Genomic DNA, 12,618 nt, shown 5'->3' with positions numbered 1-12,618 from the left:
AACTGGAGCAAGAAAAAAAGTTCAATCCTGATCATGTTCTTGAAATTCCTAAACATTAACAAAGATTTACATTCTTATGTAATCCAGTCAAATTGGTCAGACTGTTAATTTGGTAACCACAAGGTTACAAGTTTGACTCCTAATGGCAACTGGTTTGAGCCGGTTAACTATTGACAACCTATGCTGGTTTACCTCATTGTGGTCATTTGTCAGCTAGGGCTACAAGACTGGATTTACCCATTGCACACCTCACATAGTAGCTGCGGGTTTCCCTTGTCACTCAAATATTGTTCAGTTTTCTTTGATTGTGGCAAGAAGTGTACAATACCTTTTCCCCTATGGTGATTTGGATTGTATTGGAATCAGCAGAAATGGTTGAAATAACTTGAAAGGTTGTGGAAGACTCAGCAGCTTGTGTGTCAAAGAACCCAACTTCTTGTTTAAGTACAGCTTTAAGGTATTCTAATCTCAACCTAGATGTCTGCCTTTCAGCTGTTCTTGCCCAACACAGCCCTTCTGTAAAACATTAAGACAAACAGATCAGATCAAAACACCCATCCAAATTTTTTTTTTAACCATGAAAAAAACAGCACTTTTAAACATGAAAAGTATACCAACAAAAGCAGATAGTCCAACCAATATTGCAACATAAAGTAGCCTGAGTGAATACTGCAGCATTAATAAGAGCAAAAAGGTTAAGAAATTAAACAACTTTTGATCTGAACAAACAACATTAACTGCAACATTAACCTTGTTGACAGTCTGAATAGAGACTGCGCTGTCGAGACTTCCGTACTCATTAATCACATCGCTAAGAACATACATCATGAGAGGAACTTGCAGCCCATCTCCTATGCTCCCCAGTGTTCCAAAACACATAAACAGCTTGTCCACTCCATCAGCATATCTGAACATGCCATTATCCCCTTTTTTCTTCTCCATTATATTATATTTTCCTCTGAAATTAAGGGCTAATTCTTAACTACTCTTTATTCATGCACATGAACCCATTAAAGGCATTAATCACCTTTCACTTATAATATGCCCTTTGGCTGATGAATTGGATTGGCTGACATGCAGGCCAGCAGTTAGCTAGCTGCTAAGTGCAAAACACTTTATTATATTAGTAATTTAGTATAGAAATCTCCAAAAATATAATCTTCTCTTTCTAGCCGGCTCATCGTCACCCTAACCTTGACCGTGTCTGTTTCTTACAACAAATCCATTTCATCTCACTATTCTTTTTTTTTTTTTGGGTGACGAGAGAAACTCGTAGCCAGAGGGTATGCACTAGGTGAACCCCGCCTATGACCTTAACCAGCAAAAGACCGGTAAATCAACCTAAGATGCCCATAGCTGAATGACTTAAACAAAGAAGACCAATAAATCACCCCCACTAGAAGTCGAAGTTGGAACCTTGTAATTAATAAGCTAACAGCTCGACCAACTTGGCTGCAATTGCCTTCAAATGTGTTGGTTGGTGTAATTGTAATTTTTTATTTTCATCTCACGATTCCTTCTTTCCAAAAGGTTGAATTCTCAATCCCAAGAGCATCCACGTCCCGACCCGACAAAGCATAGAGGATGTAAATCATGGTAGTTCAACTGAACATAGAGACTGAATCTTTGCTTACTGCGCACAAAAAGGGCCCTCAATTTAAGAGGTTGTGAGACTCGATCTCTAATCTTTCTTTCCAAACTTTACCCATGTGACCAACTGAGTTGGCCATGCGAGTTTCATCTCACTATTCTTGATAGATCGGAATCTGGGTGATGAGTCTTTGGAATCTAGGTGATGAGTCTTTGGAAGAAAGTCTTGATTTTGAGGAGTTGGTCGTATTAGAAAATGGAATATAATTCTATACGGCAATTTGCATTATATTCTTGTTGTGTCTCCATTCTCGATAACAAGCTAGCTAACTTCGTCAAGCTGTAATAAAATAATGCCATGGCGGATTGCAACGCTGCCACCGAGAACAAACAGAATATAAATATAGTATGTGGAGAATTTGACTTACGTGGGGCAGAAGAATCATAATGTTGCTATCATCTGTCAACGTTAAATATAATTGTTGTTTAATTATTTGTCTGATGTTTTCGTACTATAACTTCAATTATGATAGCGTTTTCATTGTATGTTTTGTTTCCCAGTGTTACGACGCGTTCGTTTGTTGTACTGGGTCAGCTGGATATGGCCGGATACATACGTTCTTATGTTTGTATGTTTTAATGCCATCAATTCAACACTGCATAAAGTCATAAACAATGAATCAAAGATGAGGCATGATGATTTGATTTGTGCCCTGAAAGATTGTTATTGCAATCAATTCATTATCACGTAAATTGAGTTAAAAGAAGGCCGAATTTATAATAAATCATAATTTTATTTCTTTGCGTCCAAGACCCTTAGAAAAAGAGAAATTGTCTCTAATTCTTGTTTCTGAACATACAATTAATATTTTACGCGTTTAATTAAAAAAGTAATGACATTGAGAAATTTAGTTGATATTACTAAAAAAATACCTTATTTTTTAGGATTTTGATTTTTGAATGTCTATCCTAATAATTAACAATTTTGGTAAAAATAGCTACTTAAAGAATAATTGAGGGAGAAATATTGGAAGCATCTATAATTGAGGGAGAAAACATATCACTATAATTCAAAAAGAATGTGTCATTTTTTCTCTAATAAAATTATAACATGATACAAGAATTTTACTCAATTCGTATTCAGGAATCTTTGTAATTTATCACTCCATAACACGTGTGGAGACATTAAGTACGAGAGACTTTGCAATAAATCCAAATCCTGCTATGATACTGGGGGAATTATGACCTAAGCATATGTACACAAGTTCTAAGTATGTAGAGAACAGAAAAATATACATGAAACAGAAATGCAGTTGAAATTGGAGAAGCATGTCATATAATGGTGGAATGTACAGACCTCAAATGGTCATAGCAATCATCACTTGTAGCAAAGAACTCCAAACAAACCCAGCAAACATGTTTCCCACACTTGCACTCAATGTGATTGCACCCGTCCACCTTCTCGATTGTCAACGAGCAGTCGGGGCAATTCTTTACGTTCTCTTTTCCCTTTTTCCATGCTTTCAGAGAGTTGTAGTCCGGGTCATCTTTAATCTCGCGGTACTTGACACAAGAAATGAATGGATGATACTCGAGGTGGCAACTCGTGCATGTTTCTGCATAACATGCAACACAGATGAATGGTTCCCCGGTAGTGCCTGGATCAGCAGCACGATAAACTAAAGGGCAGTCGGGAGATGGGCAAAACCTGTAAGAACCTCCGCTTGCTGCCACGAAAGCCGCTAATGATGCCCTGAAAAGCTCCTCGAGTTTTTCAATTGATAACAGAGACTTCAAGTCAGCAATCAGGATTGGAGCCTTACAACCTTTATGCATACAGCACATGGGGAAACCTTCTCTGCTTCTGATGGCAGACACACTGCTCCACCAAGCATGATCGGCAGAAGACATGGAAACAGTTTTCTAGCTTGAAACTCTCCTCCACCTCACACAAGCAAATTGGGCAGTCAGCTTCATCATCACTCCTTTGATTCTGCAGACTACTTGTTTGAGCCATCTCATAAATTACGTCTTCAACTTTTTGCTTCACTTCTTTGGGACCACTGATAGAGATACAATGCTGTTTGACATTTAGAGAGAAGTTAGCCTCAGGAAACATTTCCTTGATCCCATTAAGGTCTGCTCCAAACCTCTGGACCACTCTCTTCATCAGATTTGGGGGCAAAGCTTCTCCACGAAGATGGACTTCAAGTTGCTTGCTTTCGTGAAGTGACAGAAGCAAATCCACAAATTTCTTCTCTGCCATATCAATCTTGTTTGAAGAACCAAAGATTCTCAAAGTATGGGTATGCCTGTCAAAAAGAATATAGGTTCCTGTCTCCTGCTGAATTGACTTCATAAGAACGATCCCTTCCCGAGCAAATAAATGCTGCAGAACTGTTGGAGTAATGCCACCATGATCTATTATTTTCCCTTTCATAAGCTGCTCAAATGGTTTTCTCACTTCTGCCACAAGTTTCGTGGCACCAGCAGAAATGGTAACTCTATAGGAACCATTCTCATTCCTATGAAGATTGCACTCAACACCTGCAAACAGTTGAAGTATTGTCAGCTGCCAATTATACATTATTCATTTGCAAAACTTGAAATATTGTTTCGGCAAAGTTATAATTCAATCAGCACAAATGAAGGGGAATTTCTAGTGCTACAGAATAGTTAATTTCCAAGAAAACATAAACCTTAATAGCTCTATTTTTTAATCTTCATCCATGACAGACAACAAAAATGGAGTCCTTGCAAAATGCAACTTTACCATTGAAAGTTATTAGAACCAATATATTAGATGGGCACATGAGGGGTGGGATAAACAATAGGAACAAAAACCAGGAAGTAATATGTACAGCATAAAGCACATTGCACCAGGCACTTCCTGGGTGGGGGGTGGATTTCATCATTCTTTCATAACAAGGAGGAAATCACCCATATTTTGAGAAATTATACTGAGGTTAGGTAGTTAAAATGACAATGTGAATTAGTTACTATGATTCTATAAATCAGCTAATGCACCTAAATGTGAATTATTTGTTTGAGAAGCCAACTGAAAAATGACAATGCGCATACATAAATCAGCCTAATCAGAAACAAATAAGGAATTGATTGTGAAGTATTATTAAGATAAATAAATTAGTTAATGCGCCTAAAATTGATTTATTTGGTTCAGAACCCAACTGAGAAAAGACAATGCACACATATAAATGAGCTTAGTTAGGAACAAATATGGAGTTGGTTGTAACAAATACCCTTTCTATGACGGAAGCTTGCAAGTAAAGTATCCAGCTGATTCTTAATAACATGATATACTGCTGCAAGACAGGACACAGAACTAGAAAACAATTGCTGGCATTGTATCTTCTGCCATGAAAGACATCCAGGCAATACTTTCCCATTCATTTCTTCCAGGGCCCTTGCAGCTTCTAGATATAGACTTCCATCGAATGTTATAGCTGCTTTCATGCGATAATCCTTTGGTTCAGGATAGAATACCTGGACACGAGTAGAGTTACCATAGGGGTTCCTTTTAGGCATGAAGGAAGATATTTCTCTTAGAAGTGCTTCTTCACAAGCAACTAATGGAGGACCTTCTACAGTATTTCCTCTTAGTAGGAACAAATCCAAAATTTCTCTGTCTGTCACTGGACTTAACACCTCAAAAATCTCAGCTTCAGAAAGCTCACTATCAAATTTCTTAATCTCTATGCTGTCAGGATGTTCGATGCTTAGTTTACATTGAACTCTCCTTCCTCCTATTAGAACACTAGAGAAGTCATCAACCATAAAAGCAACATCCTTTGGGTGACATTTCACAATAGCTATCCCTTTACTTTCTTTGCGAGGCCAATGCACTTTTGCTTTGAGCAAAGGAGATGTGATCATATGTTGATCACCATCATACATGGTCTTGGAAGGAACTACTTTGACAATGCCACCACTAAGTGGGACGGAGTTTAGTGCAGAAGCACGCTCAGCAGCATTGGGGGTGACAAATGTTACCCTGCCCCATCTCTCCATCTCCCCACTATCTTGTCCCACACCTGAGGACCTGTGGACCACACAAATGTCACCTGCATTCCTTTCCAGAAACATCAGCAGTTCTTTATCATCAAATGAATTTCCCTTTGAAAGAAATACATCCACTGTCAAACATCTCTTCTCAAGCTCCATATGTTTTATCTCAGCACCAGCTCCAAAAAGGGCAGTAGGTGCTGAAGAAGCATATCCTCGATAGTACAAACATTTCTCCAGACATTCATTTTTCAACAACTTGTATTCATACTCCACTGCTTCATTCAGATCCTCAAAAACCCTCTCCATGTCTCTGGTAGAAGCATATATTGCAATCTCATTCTGATCAACATTCACTTCAACGCCAATGCGTTCATCCATGCACAATGTTCTCATTCGTGAAACAAAACGATTGATGTGGCAATTAGATTTTCCACGCAATCTCTTCAGCAGCATGCTTCCAAACCCTGTCAAAGTCTTCTTTTGTAGCTTTTGAGCATCCATCTTTGAGAAATCAAACAATGGAGGAGGAAATGAAGTAGCCAAGTTCTTAAAGTCAAATGCAGTAACACAGACCAGATACTCTTCAGCTGATGCCAGGATATCACCAAAAACTACCCAAGTGGGTCGTTGACAAAAATTCAACAACGAACATGAAGGGTGCAATTTGACATGCTTACCTGTCAGTGCTACCTCATAGCCAAGTTGATCATAACCAGAGAACATTGCCACATTTTCTGAAAGGGAAGAGAGAATAATGTGTTTCAAAGTTTCATCATGCTCAGTGTGCATATGTTGATCCCAATGCCAGTAAGTTGGAACAACAATACTCAGTTCATTTTGAAGACAGACTTGCAGTTCTTCAACAGTCTCCTGGCACCTTCTCATGGTTTTGGCATTGATGCTGTTATTCCAGCACCAGGCATTTTTCTTTTCTTGAGGCACAGCATCCCATTCCTTGTAAACAGATAGTAAAGTGAAGAGATCACCATCGGGATGAGAAAACTGAACCTTAAGGCAATCAGATTTTAGTTTATCTACTTCAGCACCAACTCTGCAGAAAATGCTGTTTGAATTTGCCATAACAGCAGCAAGAACAAGACCCTCTTTACCCAAACAGCGATGGAAACAACTAAGGATTATCTTACCCAACCGAGGCTCGATACCCAACTTCACTAGATAATGTCCATCTGCAGTTAATTCATAACCATCATCAATGCATGCAATAGCTCCTAAGTGAATCAGATTTCTGATAGCCATCTCAATTGCTTTAGGACTAGGTGCATCAATAAAATCAAAACTCTGCACGTCCTTGATGCCCAGGGCAAGAATCCTTAGCACAGCAATACCAAGATGAACCTTACGAATTTCAGGTTCCTTATGACAAGACATATTCTCAAAATCATTTTTAGAGTACATTCTATAACACCTTCCAGGTTCAGTTCTACCAGCTCGCCCAGCTCATTGATTTGCTGAGCTTTTGCTGACTGGGCAAACCTTGAGAACATTCATGCCAGTTCCAGGTTCAAATCTGCTTTCTTTCACCCTCCCAGAATCAACAACATATTTGACCCCTGGAATTGTCAAAGATGTCTCAGCAACATTCGTAGTGAATATTACCTTTCTCTTTCCAGGGAAATTCAGGAAAACCCGATGTTGGTCTTCATAGGAGAGTTTCCCATGTAAAGGTAATGCAATGGCAGAGGGGGCTTGAAAAGTCTCAATAGCCCACTCTACTTCCATCTGAGAAGTCAGGAAGGCAAGAATTGTTCCCTCTCCCTCTGCTTTGTGGATATCAGTCACAGTCCTTACAACATCAGAAACATAAGAAGGAACCATACCAGAACCAGAAACAAAACTACCTTCACATTCACTAGGTACATACTCAATGTCCACTGGAAAAGTTCTGCCAGACACATAAAATGTTCTACAACCAAAGAAGTAATCTGTAAGCTGATCTGCATCAGCTGTGGCAGACATAATGATAAGCCTTAAATCATGCCTCTGATGAAGCAAATTCCTTAGCAATGCTAAAAGAAGATCTGTGTTTAGGCTTCTTTCATGTGCTTCATCAATTATAATGCATGAAATCTTACACAAACTTTTATCTCTCATATAATGCTGCAGTAGGCAGTGATCTGTCATAAATATTACCTTTGATTCAAACTGATGAATGGATGAATATGATGGGTAACAAGCAATAGATTTTTCCTTGTAGCAGCCAACACTTTCCTCTTTAACTCTATCTGCCAAAGAGATGGCAGCAAGTTTCCGGGGTTGAGTGCAGACTACAGCACCATTTCCAGCAATTCCTGAATCAGCAAGGAATTGAACCAATTGGGTACTCTTGCCTGAGCCAGTCTCCCCAATCAAAACTGTAGCCTACAAGAAGTACATGCCAAAACACAGAAATATTATTTACATACAGCATGAGCATGGTTGAAAGTAAAGGCAAATTAGCTAAAGAACAACTGAGTATGTTGAAACGTTCTGGATAGGGAGGAGCAAAACATGAGAACTATCTGTACTGACCCTTCTTTGCAACATCAAATTCAAAGACTATGCTTGGGTAACAAAGTTCAATCATCAAGGATTCGGATTTAGGCAACATGAAGACACGATCCTAAAAGAGGTCTATTTTGGCAGTACACACAAAAATAAGTGCTTTAATCAATAGGCAAAATTTCGGCAAAAGAACACATCTTTCTAGGAAAAGCTACATGTGTTTCTGTATATCTAGCTTATTGCTAACAATAAATTATGCAATAAACATAAAATGAAGCAAATTAAATAAATAACCACCTGTTGAGAATCTATTTGCTTAAGAATCTCTTCCCTTGAAGCGAAAATGGGCAAGCCATCCTCAAGTCTTCGGCACTCCCTCTTAATCAGATGAAGAATGCGGTCCCAATTGAACTCTGTCTCAAAGTTAAATACTGTGGTACTGTCTCCATGAACATCCTCCCCGGAGTACTTCCCCTCCAATTGACGCACAATACAACTCACCCCATTCTTAAACTCCGCTATCCTCTTTGCTATCAAGTCTCTTTCAGCCACAAAAGCCTCTTTCTTATTCAATAGTTCATTTGCAAGAGCGATACGTTTCGGCCTTCCAAGCGATTTGGAGACCTTTTCAATCTCCGCCTCCAGCAATTCTATCTTCTGCCTACATTTTTGCACTAACTCCCCTTCCATTAGCCCCTCGAGCTTCTCCAGAAACACACCTCGGAGCCGATCCTTCAATTCTTCCTTCTTCAACGACACCTCCACATTCTCTACCAGCGATGGTGTCATCGGAAGCCCCCCGTCCAGCCGCATTCTCCATAACTTCACCACCACCTCCACAGCCTCACTCCACTGCTCATAAAACAGAGTCCCTAAAACAGAGCCCCTGTCGAAAACATAGGAACTTTGCGGCGGTGACGGCAATTTCTCGATCAGCTCGTCCAATTCTGATCTCTTCAGCGTCCGGCTACTCGAACGGAACTGTATAACGAATCTCGGCTGCGTCTTCGGCGGTCCAGGAAGCCGATCACGACGGTTGTTGAACTGAGAATTCCACTGATGCTGATACGGATGCCGTGGGCGGTAACAGTGGCCCGATTCCGTGTATGAAAGGTTTTCCGGTGGCTGATTTCGCCGGGCGGTGTCTAAAACCCCTGGGCTATGCATTTGAACGATCAAGGTTTACCAATAAACGAAAAAACAAAGAATACAAAGGTGGCACAAGTTCAGGGAGTAAAAGTGAAAAAGTATAAATAGGTACTTAGGTAGTAAGTAGATCAGGTCATAATAAGGGTTTTAACTTTTTGGGTAAATTTTACTAAAGGTCCTCTGCGTTTGAGGAGTTACTGATTTTTATCTTCAATTTACAAGTCTATTCCAGCAAGTCATCCAACTTCATTTTTTTTTTTTTAATACTACTAACTCTATTACAATGCAGTATCTGTTCATAACTACTTTCGGCTCGAACCCACCACCTCTCATATAAAAGGAAGGGTTTGATGTCACTGGACTACAAGGTCCTTGGCCATCCAACTTCACTTAAATTATCACTAAAATAATTCTCTTAATTTGAAACACTATCATCCTCTCAACTTATAAGTGTACCACAATAAGTACTTCATTTCTCTAAAACTATTACTATACCTTCGGTGGCTAGTGGCTGGTTTGAATACCTATTTCACTAAACTTAACTGTCGTTCGATAGTTCATTAAAATGATTTTGAGGTATTTTAAAAAAGTGAGAACAAAATTCTCTAATTGTTTATATAAACTATGTATATCTACTACAGAAAAATTAAAAAGATAAAGTATACTTATGTTTCCTATGATTTATGATTTTGTTAACATATAAAAACATTACATTCCCATACAAATAGCTTTCTCGATATACTTACTGATTTGATGATAAAATATACTTATGTTTCATATAATCTGTTATTTTGTTAACATATAAAAAAATTACATTATATACTTATGTTCACAAAGATGATAAAATATACTTATGTTTCCTATAATATGTAATTTTGTTAACATATAAAAAAAAATTACATTCTATACTTATGTTCACAAAGATGATAAAATATACTTATGTTTCATATAATATGTGATATTGTTAACATATAAAAAAAAAATTACATTTTGTACTTATGTTTTCACAAACAGCTCTCTCGGTATCCTTACAGATACCTCCACTGAGGGTCGAACCCACAACCTGTGCAACTTGATGCCACTAAATTATAATGTCTTCAAATTTACTCTAACTTTTTAAAGAGTACTAGAGATATTTGTTGGAGACCTCTAGCACGTAAAATGTTTGGTAAATTCTTACTCCATATTGGTCTTGTTCGGCAATCAGTGGTTAGCGGATTGTGTCAACGGATAACGGATAGCAGATTGTGTTAGCGGGTTTGACCATCAGCTTGTAAAAAGATTTTTGATAAAATTAATTGTTTAAAATTAGCGGTTAATATGTAAAATGACCTATAAGCCATAATAATAATAATAATAATAATAATAATAATAATACATTAGTATTATTATAAAAAATAATTATTGTTAAAAAAGAAAAAAGAAATAATTAGAAAAAAAAACATAAGAGGAGTCGTGTTGGATCCCCTTAATTGTACCACTTCTTCCATACATGTTTTATTTATTATTCATTGGTCAAATTAATTATTCATATTTGTTTATTTTCTTTAGTACTTTCTTATTTATTTTTTGTGTGTTTAAAAATATGTTTAATTACTTTCTAAATATATACATTTTATATATTAATATTAAATTTAATGTTCTGTAAATAATTCTAGTGAAGTATCGTACTAATTTGATTAGGATACTAATCCAATTCTGTAAATATTTTTACAGGGATAGGGATGAGGAAAATATTTCTTTTCCCCAGTGAGAATGGGATGGAGTTTTGGGGACTACTTCCCACCCCCTCCCATCCTGGACACGTTGCCACTGTTATTATATCATTGACTCTTGCAATTGTTAGGTGGCTAAAAGTTTGATAGTTTGGTTTCACAGTTGCGTGTTTCATTTGTTTGAGAATCATCAGCCTACTGCCCTCGTTCTTATGCAAATTCAGCAATTGTATAGGCTAAACAAAAAGCATACTAAAAGAAATAGTCATCACACTTTAGTCCAAACTTACGTAGTATTGATCTTAAAGACTATAATGGCATTAATGTCGAGTCTCATGCATATCAAGTTATATGTGGTACTCACTCAAATCTTAGTCCAAACTTACTTAGCACTGTCTTATTATTGATGATATTAAAGAAACAATATGAAAATATATGAATATTTATATACAAGCCCTGTTTGGTAAATATTCAGTCTATCAGTCAATTTTGACTTATTTGACTACTATTAGTTGTTTGGTTAATAAGCTTTTTGTAACTCTAAAATGCTAAAATTCAAAAGGCTACTCAAAGCAGCATTTTCAATTAGCTTTTAGAGAAAATAAATTATACCAAATACAACTAATTTATCAAACAACTTTCTACAATTAGCTAATATTATCAACAAATCATACATTCTAACCCAAATAGCCAACCTAATCAGCCAACAGTCATTTATCAAACAGGGCCATGACCATGTTTGGTTATCAGCTTATCCGCCATTGTTTAGCGGTTAAACCGCTAAAGAAAACGTTTGGTTAATAGCCTTTTCACTTAGCAAATCGCTGTCCAAACCGCCAAAATTGAAACGCTGCTAAGAGCAGCGTTTAGCATTAGCTTTTCTCCTTTTATTTTCTAAATTCCAATTTTGCCCTTGTTTCTCTTTTATTCATATGGCTGACTTGCTATTTTCTAAAATGCAACTTTGCATTCCTATAATTAAATTTAATAACTATTTTTCCCCTATTTTATTTAATTCTTAAATTTAAAAATCATACATTACATCCATTCTTTTTTTGGGGGGGGGGGGAGAAGTGGATTGCTCCCCTTATTCTTTGTTTTTTTTTCTTAATTGTTTATTTTTTAAAATGTTTGCTTTAATTTCTTTGTAATGTTTGCTTTAATTTTCCCCCCTTGTTTAAAAAAAATTGTAAACATTATTATTATTATTATTGTTATAATTTATATATATATATATTATGTATACCCTTTTGGTCATTTCACATGTTAACCGCTAATTTAAACAGCTAATTTTATCAAACATCTTTTACAAACCGCTAATACATTTTGCTGGTCAAACCCGCTAATACAATCCGCTATTTGATAACCGCTAACACAATCTGCTACCGCTAACTTCTAACCGCTATAACTAACCAAGACCCATATTTTGTTAGACAATTTATGAATCATATTGTTCATGTTCTTGAGTAAAAAGTCAATTCAAGCAAGCGATATGCTATTTTGCCTTGTACAGTTGTACATCTTATTTTCTAATGCTTATAAATTAATTTTTGGTAAAAAAAAGAAAGACAGAAATAAAGAATACAATTCTCTTAACCATATTGGGGGGGGGGGGGGGGGGGTTTTTGGGGTTTTT

General features: G+C 37.0%; 1 pseudogene; it reads right to left on the bottom strand.

The window, feature by feature from the left end:
• Positions 1–2,713: 2,713 nt before the first annotated feature.
• LOC116005879 lies at positions 2,714–9,308 on the bottom strand (annotated as a pseudogene).
• Positions 9,309–12,618: the final 3,310 nt, after the last annotated feature.

This window comes from Ipomoea triloba, chromosome 2 (genome assembly GCF_003576645.1).
Source record: "Ipomoea triloba cultivar NCNSP0323 chromosome 2, ASM357664v1".
In the NCBI taxonomy this organism is placed as follows: domain Eukaryota; kingdom Viridiplantae; phylum Streptophyta; class Magnoliopsida; order Solanales; family Convolvulaceae; genus Ipomoea; species Ipomoea triloba.
This window is presented reverse-complemented; position numbering and strand designations above follow the sequence as displayed.